At 35.7% G+C, this 14336-nt stretch overlaps 1 long non-coding RNA gene across 2 annotated transcripts in view; it reads right to left on the bottom strand.

The window, feature by feature from the left end:
• The window catches only part of LOC149152615 (uncharacterized), a 59037-nt gene that overhangs the window by 23588 nt on the left and 21113 nt on the right, over positions 1–14336 (bottom strand). For both annotated transcript variants that reach the window (XR_016262521.1, XR_016262520.1), the window contains exon 2: positions 627–745. This is a non-coding gene — a long non-coding RNA (uncharacterized LOC149152615). The remainder of the gene's footprint in view (positions 1–626; positions 746–14336) is intronic.

Raw genomic sequence — 14336 nt, 5'->3', positions numbered from 1 at the left:
GACAAAAACCAAAGAGACAACACAATATCAGCGTACACAAAATCCCCTACCGAAATATAATCATAACTTAGCAAAGAAGTCTAAAAGATGTTCTTAATTAATAAACTTTGTATTTGGAAATATTGTTTCTTTAGATTTAAAAAAGACGGTTGTACAACACTTCTGTCTATTTATCAGGCAATTATATCATAGCATATGTCACACAGTAGCAATCTACAGTACCTAAAGTAAAAAGACAAATTTTCTCAAAAAAATAGATTTAGAAAAGAGCTTTGAAAACTATAAGTTTGTCATCATGCAAGTTGTGCAAACTATGCAAGTAGTCATTATTTCATAATGGTTGATGTTTCAACCCTAACAATTATTGTGACAACCACAATGAGCTAATCAATATAACATCTAATTATGTATTCCAGTGTGTAAGATTATAATGACAACAAGGTAAAATACCAACACTTGAAAGGATATGTCAAATACTTAAGAAGTTTTTAGTTTACATATAAATAGAAAGGTATAAAATCATGTTTATACAGAAAGGGATTAATAAATATGGGAGATATTGTAGTCAAAGCAGTGAGACTTTTGTAAAGGTAATTTAATTTGCAAGGCTAAAAAATGATGTCTACCTCTAATAGCACAACACCAGCTCCATCCCCAAAAAGAACGCAAGAGCTCCAGTCTGTCCAATCAACATATCTAGAAAGAGCATCTACTCCAATAACCAAAACATTTTTAAATCCACTACCTGTCATTGTTCCAAGAATACTAACCATAAGTAAATGAATTATACAAAAAAAATGGATTTATCAACAATAAGAATAGACACAACAACTCACCTTTTAGGAAACATGTAGTTGTTACAAGACCCAACACAAAGCCATTACAAGAAGCTGTAATGTCAAAAGCCAAGGCTTTTATACAACCCAACTCACTTTGCACCTGATATCAAAATTGCATTTTTTTCTAATATAGAATCATGAGTATGAATAATTAATGCAAAACTTTACAGAAAAATATCTAAAATCTACACGTAGTAAACTATATTTGTTAAAATTATACAAATTGACACAAAAAATACCAATTTAATATGGTTAAGGGGAAAAAAGGTTATGTCCTAAAGACATAGGTTGTCAGCATGCAAAAACTTAATCTTAACAATAACATGAAATCCAAAAAAAAAATGGAACTTTTGAGAGTTGAAAACAAAATATTTTATAGACCCTTGGTTGGATCCCATTTAAAAACTGGAATCCATAAAATAAACACATGCACAATCATTAATATCAATTACTTTTCATTTGGATATCACGAGGAAATCCACTTTGTGGTGGCTACCGCATGCAATTTTCATTCAAACCCAATAGGAATGTAGTTGCAGAAAGATGTTCATATACCAACATAATTATCGATATAGATGGAATACTTTGTGGTACCATTTTATTACATATGTGAGAAGCAAATACTACTAACATAGAACTGGCAATTTTTTAAAACATAATACACACATGCACACAAGAACAAGTTTTGAAGACACCAAATCATGCAAGTGATTGCAAAATGTATCCCAATGAGAAACTCTTACAATGAAGTTCTTTGAGTAATTCTATGTAAATACATTTGAAATTGGTTGCTACCTTGCATAGGTAACAAATGTAGCCTCAGTCACAAGGCCCACAACATTGAAGGAAGCTCATTTGTAGAAAATTCAAAACATTAAACCTAACTATTGACTAAAGTGTGGTTTACTGACCATGAGGCATGTGGGTTAGAGGACCATCAAATTCTGCTGAATGATTAAAATAGAATCTGCTTAACTGTGATATTTCATATGTTGTGTCGGTTAACTTAGTTAGTCATATGAAAAATATGCTCACTTTCTCGTCTTGGTTATGGTCTGCTTCTAGTTTGTCTGTGTTCTAACCTCCATCTAGTCTCAATTGTTTCAACCATTTGTAATTTTTTGTCTTTATGCAATATGCAAAGAGGTTTTCAATACCTTTGCAGATCAAATAGGGCATGTCTAGATCACCATATATAAAATTCTATAAATTTTATAGAATTTTATATATGGTGATATAAACATGCCCTATTTGATCTCCAAAGGTATTGAAAACCTCTTTGGATATGCTGGCAAGTGGCAACTCTCAGCTATGAGGGTTTCACTATCCAAGCAAAAATTCAACTTTAAAAAAGGGAACAACAAAGTCTCCTTAGGGAATGAAAAAACAATTACATGCTTCTTTTCTATACGTCTTATAGGTTATTTCCTTAATGATTTTTTGATCGGATTTTGAACTGCTGTGAGACTCAACTCAAATAAATTCATGAATAGGTGGCTAAATGGTAAATACAGGTATGCTCCAAAAGGATAGACGATATTGACAGTGATGTTTTTATAAAAAAAGTCTCTTCAGTCACTAAGAAGCAAGCTAATAAAATAAGGAAAATAGGGATGCTTAGCATGTGGAAAATAAGGATGCTTTGCATATATTATGACAAGGCACTATAAACTACGGAGTAGTCTTTAACGCGACTTTTTGAAAGCCTTTCCGGCGATTTTTGGTGAAAATCCGGCAGTAATTTATTGGAATCCAAGTTTGATAGCTAATTTCTGCACAATGAAACCGTCCCAGGGGTTTTTCAGGGTGCTGAATCCGAATATGCAGTTAAAAAACCATTTTAACTGCAACAAATCATGATTTCATCTCAATTTCTTATTCCGTCACCGGAATTTCAAAAAGTCGCATTATAGACAACTCCATAAACTACTTGCAAGGAATAGCATACTAAAATATGATAGAATGATCATCTTTGACTCATAGATTTGCAAACAGGAGGCACAAGTTCATTCAGAAAGCAAAAGGATTTTCACAAGGCAATACAAACTATTTGTGAGAAGCAACAGACTAAACTAGGATAACAATCATATGTTAAAAAGTCGGAAATTTGCAAAACATGTACAGATTCCTCCGCATGCAACAAAATTTTTTTGATAAGAGCAATTATATACAAGATGAACCCTCTAGAAGAGAAATTATATACAAGAACGTCCCTGAAAGTTTACAGGAATGTCTCGAGTATGGCCAGCAAGTCCCTTCATCCCCAATGAAATCCATCGCACAAAGGGACATTTCCTTACTCCCCAAAAAACCAGAACAATGGGTATGATATTTTCTTTTTCTTTTTCTTTTTTTTTGGGGGGGGGGGGTGCGCAAGAATAACAAAGGATAATGTCAACCATTTTATCATCAACTTGTAGTAAACATCTTTAGATCCATGTTCAGCTCAGTGTTGCTGAAATTTGAAAATGGACAATCCAAACTAGAAGCAACTAGTTCTAGTACTGCTTTGAGCATTTCCAGTCAGAACCCACCCATGAAACTAGAATTGATCGGTTTTTCCCAAAACTTCTAGTTCAGGAAAAAACCGATCAAACTGGACAGTTTGACCAATTTTGTACCATTGCAACCCCAACCTTGGAAAAAGGAAAAAATAAACCTACAAAAAATCCTAAAACTGCCATAAACCTCATTTCCCATCTATTTAATCATTCCCCCTATATTTGCTTCACAACCTTCTCATTGATCATTTGAGCAGCAAAGAGCATTGATTCAACAATATTCTTGTGTTGATTCATAGTGCTTCTCAATCTGATTCAGAGAGTTTCATCCAATGATTTGGAGCACTCAAGATTTGATTGGGGAGTTTCTTGGATCTATTACTAAACCTGATTTGGATTAAGACTTGGAGTATTGATTTGAAGATTTGATTGGGGTGCTTCTTGTGTTTTTGGTAATGTTGTAAACATCATGTCAACAAAAATATCACCAAGAATCAGGAAAAGAAAATATTGACAACATCAGGAAAATATCACAAAATATAGGCAAATTTAAAAAATACAAAATTATTCAAAGACACAAATAATTGACTTTATGCCCCTCCATCGATGAGTAGGGAAAATAATTTCATGCATCTCATGATAATATCAAGATATTTACAATATTCTCATGCTATTTTCGAGAATGAAAACACTGCACAGTTTATCGGCAATAATATCGTTCTGGGGTAAAATTTGTGACATTGCAATAATACCAGGACCATGATAATCACAATGTTTGCAACACTGGTTTTTGGAGCTACTCTTTTGCCGATTCCAGATGTTGATTCAATTTGTTCCTGCAATTGATTTAGATCTGCTCCTGGAACTGATTCAGAGTGAAGACTTGGAACTTGTAAAGGTATTTACAAATATTCTTCAAACCCTATTTCTCTTAAGAGAGTTTGTTAAAAAAAACTAGAAATTAAATGTAGGGCTTTATTTGCAAATTATTTGTGGTAGAAAAAATGCAATGGCTCCCAAACATAAAAAGGATCCTACATGGAACCATTGCCAAATAGTTGGGGATGAAATGGTATGCAACTATTGTCCCATGGAAATTGGTGGGGTGGTGGTTATACATAGACTGAGAGTCGAAACAACACCTAGAAAATATACTAGGGAAAATTCAATATTTATCTAAAAACTCAACCAAATTATAATCTGACATGCAAGCTGCTATTGAACGCTATAGCACTTGACAAAATATATGCAAGAAGAAATAGCAAGAAATGGAAGTGAACATGATAATGAAAACCATAGTTCTGAAGACTCAACTACTCATCTTGCTAGGGATAGCTTTAGAATCCCAATCCATCCGAAACATGAGGGTGATTATGGCACAAAGAACACAATCCTAACAGGCAAAGAGTTGACTCAATCTTTGTATCCAACAGGCAACAACACCCTTAGTTCTTAGCCCACCATTAGTAACAAATCAAGGAAGTTGCTTGGGAATGCATGGCTAGATGGTGACATGATGCAAAGATAGATTGCAATCTAAGTTCAGCAGGATACAAATAGGGATCTGGACACAGATTTGCCAAATTCTTTAAAAGCCAGGATCCAGATATGGTAGGAAAATAGCAAGTACAAAAATATTTTGTAATATATATAAAGAGAGACAATTAAAAAAAAAACAGTCAATAATCAAAACCATTCAGGAATGACAAGAGTAAAACTACAAGTTTATAACCAAAACCAAAAAAGAAAATTCTAATGCATGTTACTATTAGCCATCCATGTATTTTAATTGATAATTTGATAAGTCATAACCACCATTGACTATTGATAATTTTGAAGACCATCTCGGCATGAGAACATCGCAATTCATAACAATATTTTTGTAAGCAGCATCCACATGTCCATATCAACAGTGAATAAAGGGGTGTCTTGAAGACTATGGCAAGACTAAATAACAGTGTTAGTGAAGTGACCAACATCGTAGCACATAAGGGTAGAATAGACATTGAGAACAAACCTTGAACATGATGACAGATCAAACCTTCTCAAACCTTGACATTGTACAAAACATTAAGTAAAATGATTGGCCTCCAGTTTCTGACCATATCCCTTTCTATTCCTTATAGAATAAGTTTGATCAAATCTGCATTTACCTGCTCCCCCATGTGCCTATTTCCTAGGATTTTCAACACACCCCAAGGAAACACTTACATGATTTCAAGACACATTTCTAACCATTGAAATGGTAATTATAACAAAACAACCCAACATCAAAGCGATTCCCTACAGCAGAAACTAACATTAACAAGTTAATGAATAAATGCACGCAGAACTTCACATTTAACTTCAATGTCACTACAGTGCATTTTTAGGTTAGGCAGATTCTTCTCTTTTAATCAATGCAACAAAGGTAATGATTTTAAACTTTAAAGGCATACCCTTATATCAAATTATACACAAAAATTGTCACAACAAAGCCCAAATGTTGGCTACAAACATCATCTCAAAACAAAAAACACAGCAATACGAGGAATTTTGATATCAACAAAATTGTGGATTGTATAATTTGAAAATCCAACACCTCTGAATTGAGATTAGCCTAGACAAACGCAATTGCTCACCAAGCCAATCAATACATGATAAAAAAGAATTGTTTGCCACTCAATGAAATGCATCTAAACTCCATGTTAACTACTATAACATCAATAAAATATGATACCATCATGATATAGATTCTGTAACTAATAAATTCCCATAAAAATGCTAACGATATAGCATAATATCTCTAGTCCAAGTAGCTCCCCTATTATGGAAAACATTAACTCAAACAATTTGAACCAAGCAGAAACATGGGAAAACAAAAAAATATGGAGTAAAAATACATTAAAGTGTCATAGCAAAGTTAATGATAATTATTCAGCTATAGATCGAATAAATATCTTATGATACTTACTTAGGGAGCACCAGCAAAAAGATCATCTGGAGTAGACGTACACATCAAAACTAAGTCAACATCCTCTGGCTTGACTTTTTCCATTTCAACTTCAAGGGCTCTTCTAGATGACTCTACAGCTAAACCAATTAGTGTTTCATCACTTGCAAAACAAAGTGAGCTTAATGACGTTTTATTCCATGTAAGTGAGGAGGTTTTGGCCGACCCTTTTTTAGTATCCACAAAAAAATATCAATTCTAGACTTTCCTTCATCTATTCTTTCCTTTGAGTACAATTATTCAATCCCCATTCTTACACAGTAAGCCTTATTTCCTTCCATATGCAAGAGTTCCTAATTAAGTGTTCCTTGTAATGATGCTCCCTAATTCTTCATTAAATATAAGATATAGTACTACTCAGAGTCTCAATATGTAGGGAAAATATGTTTTCAACTTATAGAAATTTAAATGGTCATTCCAGTTAAAATACCTTCAACAACTTTGTGGTCTTTGTTGTTTCTAAGGCCTTTGGGATGGCACATACAATACCAAGCCCTGTTGGCTAGGGATAAGCTTTCTTAACAGCCTGTTAGTGCTACATCCACTCATGTTCCCAACATCAACATCAAAGTTGAGGTGCCTCGTTTGATTAATCCACAAAAACTGAAATGATTCGATTTCTTGGTGACAATGTGTTTGTAACAACACTTTCCCAATAACTATAAAACCTGAATATAGAATTTTGGTAGCTACCTCACATAGAACTTGTTAGCAATTTGGAATTCCAACATCTCTATCCACTTTCTTAATCTAACAAATAGGATTTTCTAGCAAGCAATCACAAAAAATGTATATTTACATAAAATCTTTGGAGGCTTTCTAGCATTAGCTGCAAAAGTAATCAACAACAAATATTTTACAATAGCTCTAGTCATCATCAAATAAGTAAATGACACTTGGAGTGTTACTAATAACTATAGTGATCCATAGAATTAGAATTTGGTTGTGTTGTAACTAGGAGTGAAGGTGGCACTTAAAATTTTGGGGCACAAGAAGTTGCTTCTGTTATCAGAAAAAGATGCTTAGATGCATTATTTCCATAATCAGATGATCCTCCAACATCACCATTATTTTCAAACAAAACACCTTCCCATTTTGCCTGTTGCATGTCAGTGCTAATGAAATTTTCTACAAGACTACTGCTACTGGCTTTTTGCAAATTAGAAGATGAAAGATGGGGCATGCCTAGTGTTTTTCTAGGCATGCCACCAACGGGAATGGAAATGGAGACTGTAAATTTCCCACTGCAATCTTAATAGCACCTTCTGTGCCTACTTCCATGACACCACTGGCACTATCCGTAGTCAAGTTTGTACACTGAGCATTTTCCAAAGAAAATCAATTGCTTCCTCTGCCCTGGACCTTGGAAATCCCATTTCAACCATCATAGAAATGGAAGCCTCATCAGGTGGATGACGTCTAAATCGTTGACCTGTGCTTCCAGGAATACTATTTCTGCTTCCTTTAACATCACCTATGGTAGTGTATACATGGGTAATAATGGAAACAACAAAGGTAATCAAAGATGGACTATAGTGACAAAACATTGGATTGCTCCAGATAGGTAGAACAACATTAAGAACTTGAGCTTGTAGAGTGCGGACAAAAACCTTTGGATCCCTTGGAAAGTTATTCCAAAATCCTGCAATAGCTTTGTAATGCCTCTAATAACCAATGTACATGCTCTAGCTTGTCATTTTCTGTTTCCATTCCTTGCTGTGACATAAATGGTATTGTCCATAGAGAATGACCTGTTGCTTCAAAAGTAGTCAAAATACTTTTAATTGTACCATGAGCATAGAAAGAATTCACTACTGCTGTATTGCACATTCGCTTATGGTTTTCATATATAACTGCTGTCATGTCATCCACAACTTTCCTAGGGTAGTGACACTTTGAAGAAAGTGATGACTCAAACTCAGATGAGCTACAGTTCTCATCCACATCAAGACTGTCATGAAATTTTTTTACAAGAGTAACCACCACACTTCAAGCTTCAAGTGTGCTATGGTGCTATCCAAGCCTCCTAAATCCCTAAAGGAGGTTGCAGCAAGAATCTGTCCATGACCTCTATGCTAAGAACAAGGGTGAGTGGTAGTCCCTTTATGCCATATGTGGAGAGCAATGGGATGAAGTGGTTTCATGATATCTCATGTTGATGGCCTCTGTTTCAATAATTTGTCATTGTTCATGCTAGTGACAGTACTTCCTAGTCCCATTGACCTACTTTTTGGTTGTTTATTGTACTTCCTTATCCATATAAGTGGGATTATCAATCCCCATGGAGAGATGCTTGTTTTGATGTCTATTTTTATAACTCTTGCAATTACATCTTGATGTTAGCATTTTGCAACATCAAACATTAGCATAGACCTAGGCTTGACAGTATCACATTTTACTATAAGTAAAATGTTTGTTACAATTATTGGATTGGCAGCAGTCTTGTTGGCTCCTTGCATACATTGACACACATATTTCATGAAATCCTACAATAGTTGATCTTAGTCAATGGTGTCAGATTTTTACCTGGTTTAGCTCTGATAGGGTTGACCACAGAATTGGGGCACACTCATCTAGCAGGTGCTCTTATTGTTGCAGGTCCATATAGCAGCAGATGGAAGTGGTTTGCATTGGTTCTTATGCACATCGCAGTGTGAGGGAGGCACAATTATGTAGGAATGCAAAGTGAAAATGCATGCCTTCAGCATTAGCATATTTCCTGTTTTGGCACCTTAAGTTAAATTCAGTTCACTGCTGTTCCAAATTTAGCAATTTCCAGTTTGCTTCAATTCAACTTTCAGTTTAGTTCAATTTCCAATTGCATGCATGATCTATCCCCAGAAAGGGCACAGATCCCTAGGTTTCTTAAGGCACTGTGGCACTTACATGGTTAAGTCTCCAGTATAGAAAGAGGGTGCAGTTCTCATGGGAGGGAATGCTTGCTTTAGTTCATCTTCTAGTTGGGTTGCACTTGTATTGTAGCAACATAAGTAATTTGCAAGAAGTGTAGAAGGTTTAGGCATGGACAAGCTGATTTCCAAACTTGATACAACCTTTGCAATGGTGTCATGCCTTTCCACCAACACAATTTTGGGTGTTAGGTTGTATGTTGACAGTGGAGACTTATGATGTATGATAGAAAACATATTGGCCTTCTTCTGGTTAGAGGAACAAGACACTAACAAGCAACTGGAACTTGGTGATTGTGGAAAGTACCCAACATCTGGGTTGGGTTTTATCTCATTTTGCATGCCAAAGAAAAGTTGTGGAGTTCCATTCTTGGGTCATCATTTTATTAGTCAAAGTCCCCATTGTGGACTCCTAGGATTAACAAATAAGTAAAAGAAGCCAATATAATTCTCAAGTAAATGCTTACTCCCTCTATGAATGGGATTGAATACTCCAGGAAGCTGTATCAAAAAGATCTTCAACTACTTATTCAATAAAGTTAAAATTCAAGGGTTCTTGGCTACTCTTACAACGGAATTGGGAGATACTAAAAGCTATTAGAGGCTTGGGATCAAAATCATTAAAGCTGAAGGATGGAGCTAAGATGAAGAAGGAGGAATAAGACAGTTTAAGGATCTATTGAAAGTAATCTAAGGAACCTCAAAAAGTTGATTAAAGGATCATATAAGTAGACCTTACAAGGAAAGAAGCTTACTATCTTCAAGGACAACGTCTAACACAATAAAGGAAGAGAACAAATTAGAAGAATCATTCAATTACAATGCTTGGAAGAAGAGGATAGATCTCATCCTCAAAAAGAATAAAGTCTTGGATCTAGTAAAAGGAAAAGTGAACCCTGTATCCAGTCTCTTCATTCCTTTGATGTTTGAGAGGTGGAGTTGTCAACCAAGTAGACCTTGAAGGTCCTTGTAGGGCACATTGTCTATTAGTAACTACAACTTGCATTATTGGGGTAAGCATTTATGGTTTGGGTTTTAAAAAAAAGGTCGCAAGGGACTTGCTAGAGTCTCTATAGAAGCAGTGCAATCTCCCTAGTATCTTGTATTAGATGGGGCACTTGAAACATGAAGTGCTCTTTAGTCTCCACCTCCTAGAAGGAGGAGTGTCGACAAATCTTGTCCTCTTAGGGAATCTAATGATACATATCTTGACATGTAAATGGTGAGAGCATGATCTTAGTTGATGATGGGAATCTTGAGTCCATGGGATCAATGCCTTCATATGTAGCTGGACAAACAATTGACTTTTAAGCTGCAAAAAATGCTTAGCATAAAATGCTAGCTTAGATCTAAGACATTGTGAGGGAGAAAATTAGGTGATTAGAATGTACTGCCATTAGATGTCCTCCTTGATTGATTCATTATTCTATGCCTTGGGGGGGAGAATTCAAGGGAACCTATAAAGTAGGGAGTCAATAAATGGAGATAATGGCAAAATGAAGAAAAAAAGCGGCCTGAAAGTCTCAATATTTCCTTTGACCAAAATGACCCAAGGAGACCAGATCTTTATAGGAAAGGAATGGAGAGCTAGATATGGATCTCTCTCCCAACTCAAGGTAGAGTCTCAAAGGGCCCAAAATATAACCTCTACACCAAATTATTTTGTGGGTTGTTCCCTAGTATTAGAAATAAGTTAGAGTTTCTTCTATTTCCTCCTCGAAGCATTTTATGGAAAGTTGTAAATTGGTTCCAATATCAAAGCCAAGTTACATAAGACCATTCAATTCTTTTAGATGAAGCGAATTTCGTACTCATTCTCTTTCTACTAATTAATCAGCCCAACAATATTGGGTAGAACAAAGGAGAAACCAATTCCATATCCTCTACCCACTGACATTCCAATGAGGAATGTCAAACATTTAGTCCAAAGAGCTCCGAAATGAAAAATACTTCCTTTCTAAGCATTATTGAGAGGTTGGAGACTTAGAGGTTGATGTCAACAATCCCAGGTACATTGATCCAAACTTGATGCTAATGCCCAAAGATAGCCTTACCAGCAACAAGGAAGCTCTTTGTACATAGAACTGTCATATCAAGCACAAACTAGCATATATGGTAAATTGATAATGGCAACCAAAATAACCTTCTCTTTCTTCAATTGGAAAAGGAACTCAAGTTACCAACCTCAACTCATCCCAACTCACATTAGCTTGGATGGGTCAAATATGCACATTAGCTTGTGCTAATCACTTGATTTCATACATGTAGATTTCACTATACATCGATGTAGAATGAGTAGTCTCCTCTAGTCCAAGACTTTTTCAACAGAAATCTTGATCAAGACTCAGTTCCCAGTAAGACCATCTCAAATTTTAGCTCTCCAAGGACATGAATAGTGAGCAGTAACATCTCCAGAACTTTGAATCTACATAGTGACAAGGCAGAAAGCATACATCCTCAGGACATCAGAGGTACATCAGCTTAGTTTGATTTCTGTTTTTTCTCAGTTGAAGGAATTGTCACGAGTCGAAATTAGTGCATAGCTTCATCATTATCAATTTCTTCATTAGACAGTAGAATGAATTTATTGTAACAATTGAGACAGTGTAAGGATGGGTACAAGTCAGAATTGTGACATCCAAGTCACAGATCTATTTCAAGAATAAAAGTATCACATTCATTCTCATCACAGGACATTCATCCTATAAAAGGCAGAAAAAGCTAAGATATTGAACAGCATTCAAAATCCATCATGACCATTACAATCTAGTCAAGGATCTCTCCTTCAAAATTTGTAGGGTTTCTGGAGCAGCACATTTGCCTCAGAAAAGAGCAGCATGCAAAAGTAGTGGTAGCAGCACCTTCAGACATCGTGGGTACTGAAGATTGTGTAAGTCTGCAACAGAAGCACCCTTATTCAAGATTGACTATGAATCAAGAACTCTTGATCCTTAAAGCAAATATAAGGTTGAAACACCTTGTGATTCAAATCAATATTTGTTGTGGCTAGTTAGCAGAGGATTTCAGAATGATGGTACTATATAACCTGGAAGTGTTTTCTGCTTAATGACAACTTTCTTCATGAACAGAGTTGTATTAACAGTAGATGAATGTTAAACATGGCTCTGACCTCCAGGATTATTGTCATAATAGCATCATTGGTATGGAGAAACCTTGCATGGCTTAGATGGCAGTAATATTCAACCATGTAATCCTATCTTGATGTCCTACATCATATGGTCTGTTAGTTGATTGGGTAGACCACGTAAGAGAGACTGCCCATGCATGCGATTTGGTAATTGGAAGTTTGTTGCTTAATAAATCTTAAAAATAAGGAGCAGATTTATGAAGGCCAGATTTATGAATGTGGAACTAAATTGTAATGTCGCCGCAATTCATGAACAAGCTGAGATCACACTTCTTGTCCTCTGTTCAGATTTGGTTCAATAACTAGTTGCTGGGGTTGTTTACTTATGGTGCCAAGATCACAGTCCAGCAGAGGATTGAAGTCCAATTCTATCCTTACAGTTCTGTTCACCAAATTTTTATATGCCAACATTGATAGCAGCACTCTGTATCTTTCAATGTGCATACACAGCATTCTGTGAACAAACCTCTTTCATTCATGCAATATATTTACATATGTGCAAGCAATATGCAAGTACTTTTCACTGTCAAAGTATTGACTGCCACATTGAGACTCAAAGCAGTAAAATAAGGCATGATATATAAAGTAGTAAAATAAGGTAATAAATAAGGCATCAAAGCAGTAAAATTAAAGAAAAATACTCCCTCTCAAAGATTTGCAGAAAATTAACTGAAGATTTTAAGGGCTATTTGGACTAGTTATAGACCTAGCATACCATTATTATGAATTTGAGGGTCATTTCAAAAGGTTTTCCTCTCCCCTTCCATAGAATTATATCACCTTTACCTATTTCTAACAAAGTAACTTAGGAAATACCTTGTGTCCTACAAAAATGACACATGTAATGAGGGTACAGTTGTACCACCATGGTGAACTTAGGTAAACTTGTAAAATTAACGTATGTTATGAATGTTAAGGGAGGTTACCTATATTATGTGCCTAATGGATCTTTGGAATGATCCTTCATTATAGGTTGGGCACCACACATTGGAACCTGAGCACTATGCATTGGGATGCATGTACCTACATTAGGATCTGTGACAACTTACTTGGATGATGATATGGACACCATATCATCACAACAGGTGTGCATCAACATCATGTACAATGGAATCACAGGGAGTACTTTACGACATTATATTTTGGTTTATCTAGCACATGTGAGCCCATTTTTCAAACATGGGACTTGTATGATGTATTATTGAGCTAGTATGTCTCAATCACACATGTGAACATTACTAGGCTCCACTTTCTCTCTCATCATGTGCCTCTAGATGTTTTTAGAAGGAAAGCTTTGATTGTCTGACCCACTTTTCATGCATGAGATCTCTTTGAGCTTCTAGAGAGGGCACACTTTCTCTCTTGTCTCTCCAATGTGGGAGACTATTTGTACACATTTATGAGCTAGTTATGAGCTAGTTAGTGGAGGCACTAATGCTTTGACCCTTTCTTGACCCTCACATGTGGGAAAGGACAGGGTTTGTTGGCCAAAAGGAGTAAGACACTTTTGTGTTTGACTATTTTGACCTTCACGTGTGGGAAAGGGTTGGAGTGCACCACCTAGCATATAAGAGAGGTCCACATATGTGAGGAAGTTAGTTGGGAGTCAGTTATTTACCACTTGTATTGAGCACACCATTTCATGATGGCACATGGTTTTGTAATGATGGCTTAGGAGGCCTCTCTTCCTATAATAGGATGGCACCCCTCTCATTTGTACATGGTTGGAAATGGAATAAAACTCTCGTTTGTACATGGTTGGAAATGGAATAAAACTCTCATTTGCTCACTATTGGTATGAAATTTTTCCTGTCTCTTAAGCATTTAGTCCCAAGTTATAAATAGAAAGGATTTTGGGCATGCACATTACATTGAAGGAAGAAGCCAGTGCAACATCAACAAATGCAAGTAAGATATGGAGTGTTCCTATGTTATTTCATTGTGAAA

This window comes from Pinus tabuliformis, chromosome 9 (genome assembly GCF_031772625.1).
Source record: "Pinus tabuliformis cultivar Carrire ecotype Pingquan chromosome 9, CPIR1, whole genome shotgun sequence".
Classification (NCBI taxonomy): Eukaryota; Viridiplantae; Streptophyta; class Pinopsida; order Pinales; family Pinaceae; genus Pinus; species Pinus tabuliformis.
The sequence above is the reverse complement of the archived record's forward strand: the minus strand, read 5'-3'. Positions and strand labels throughout refer to the sequence as shown.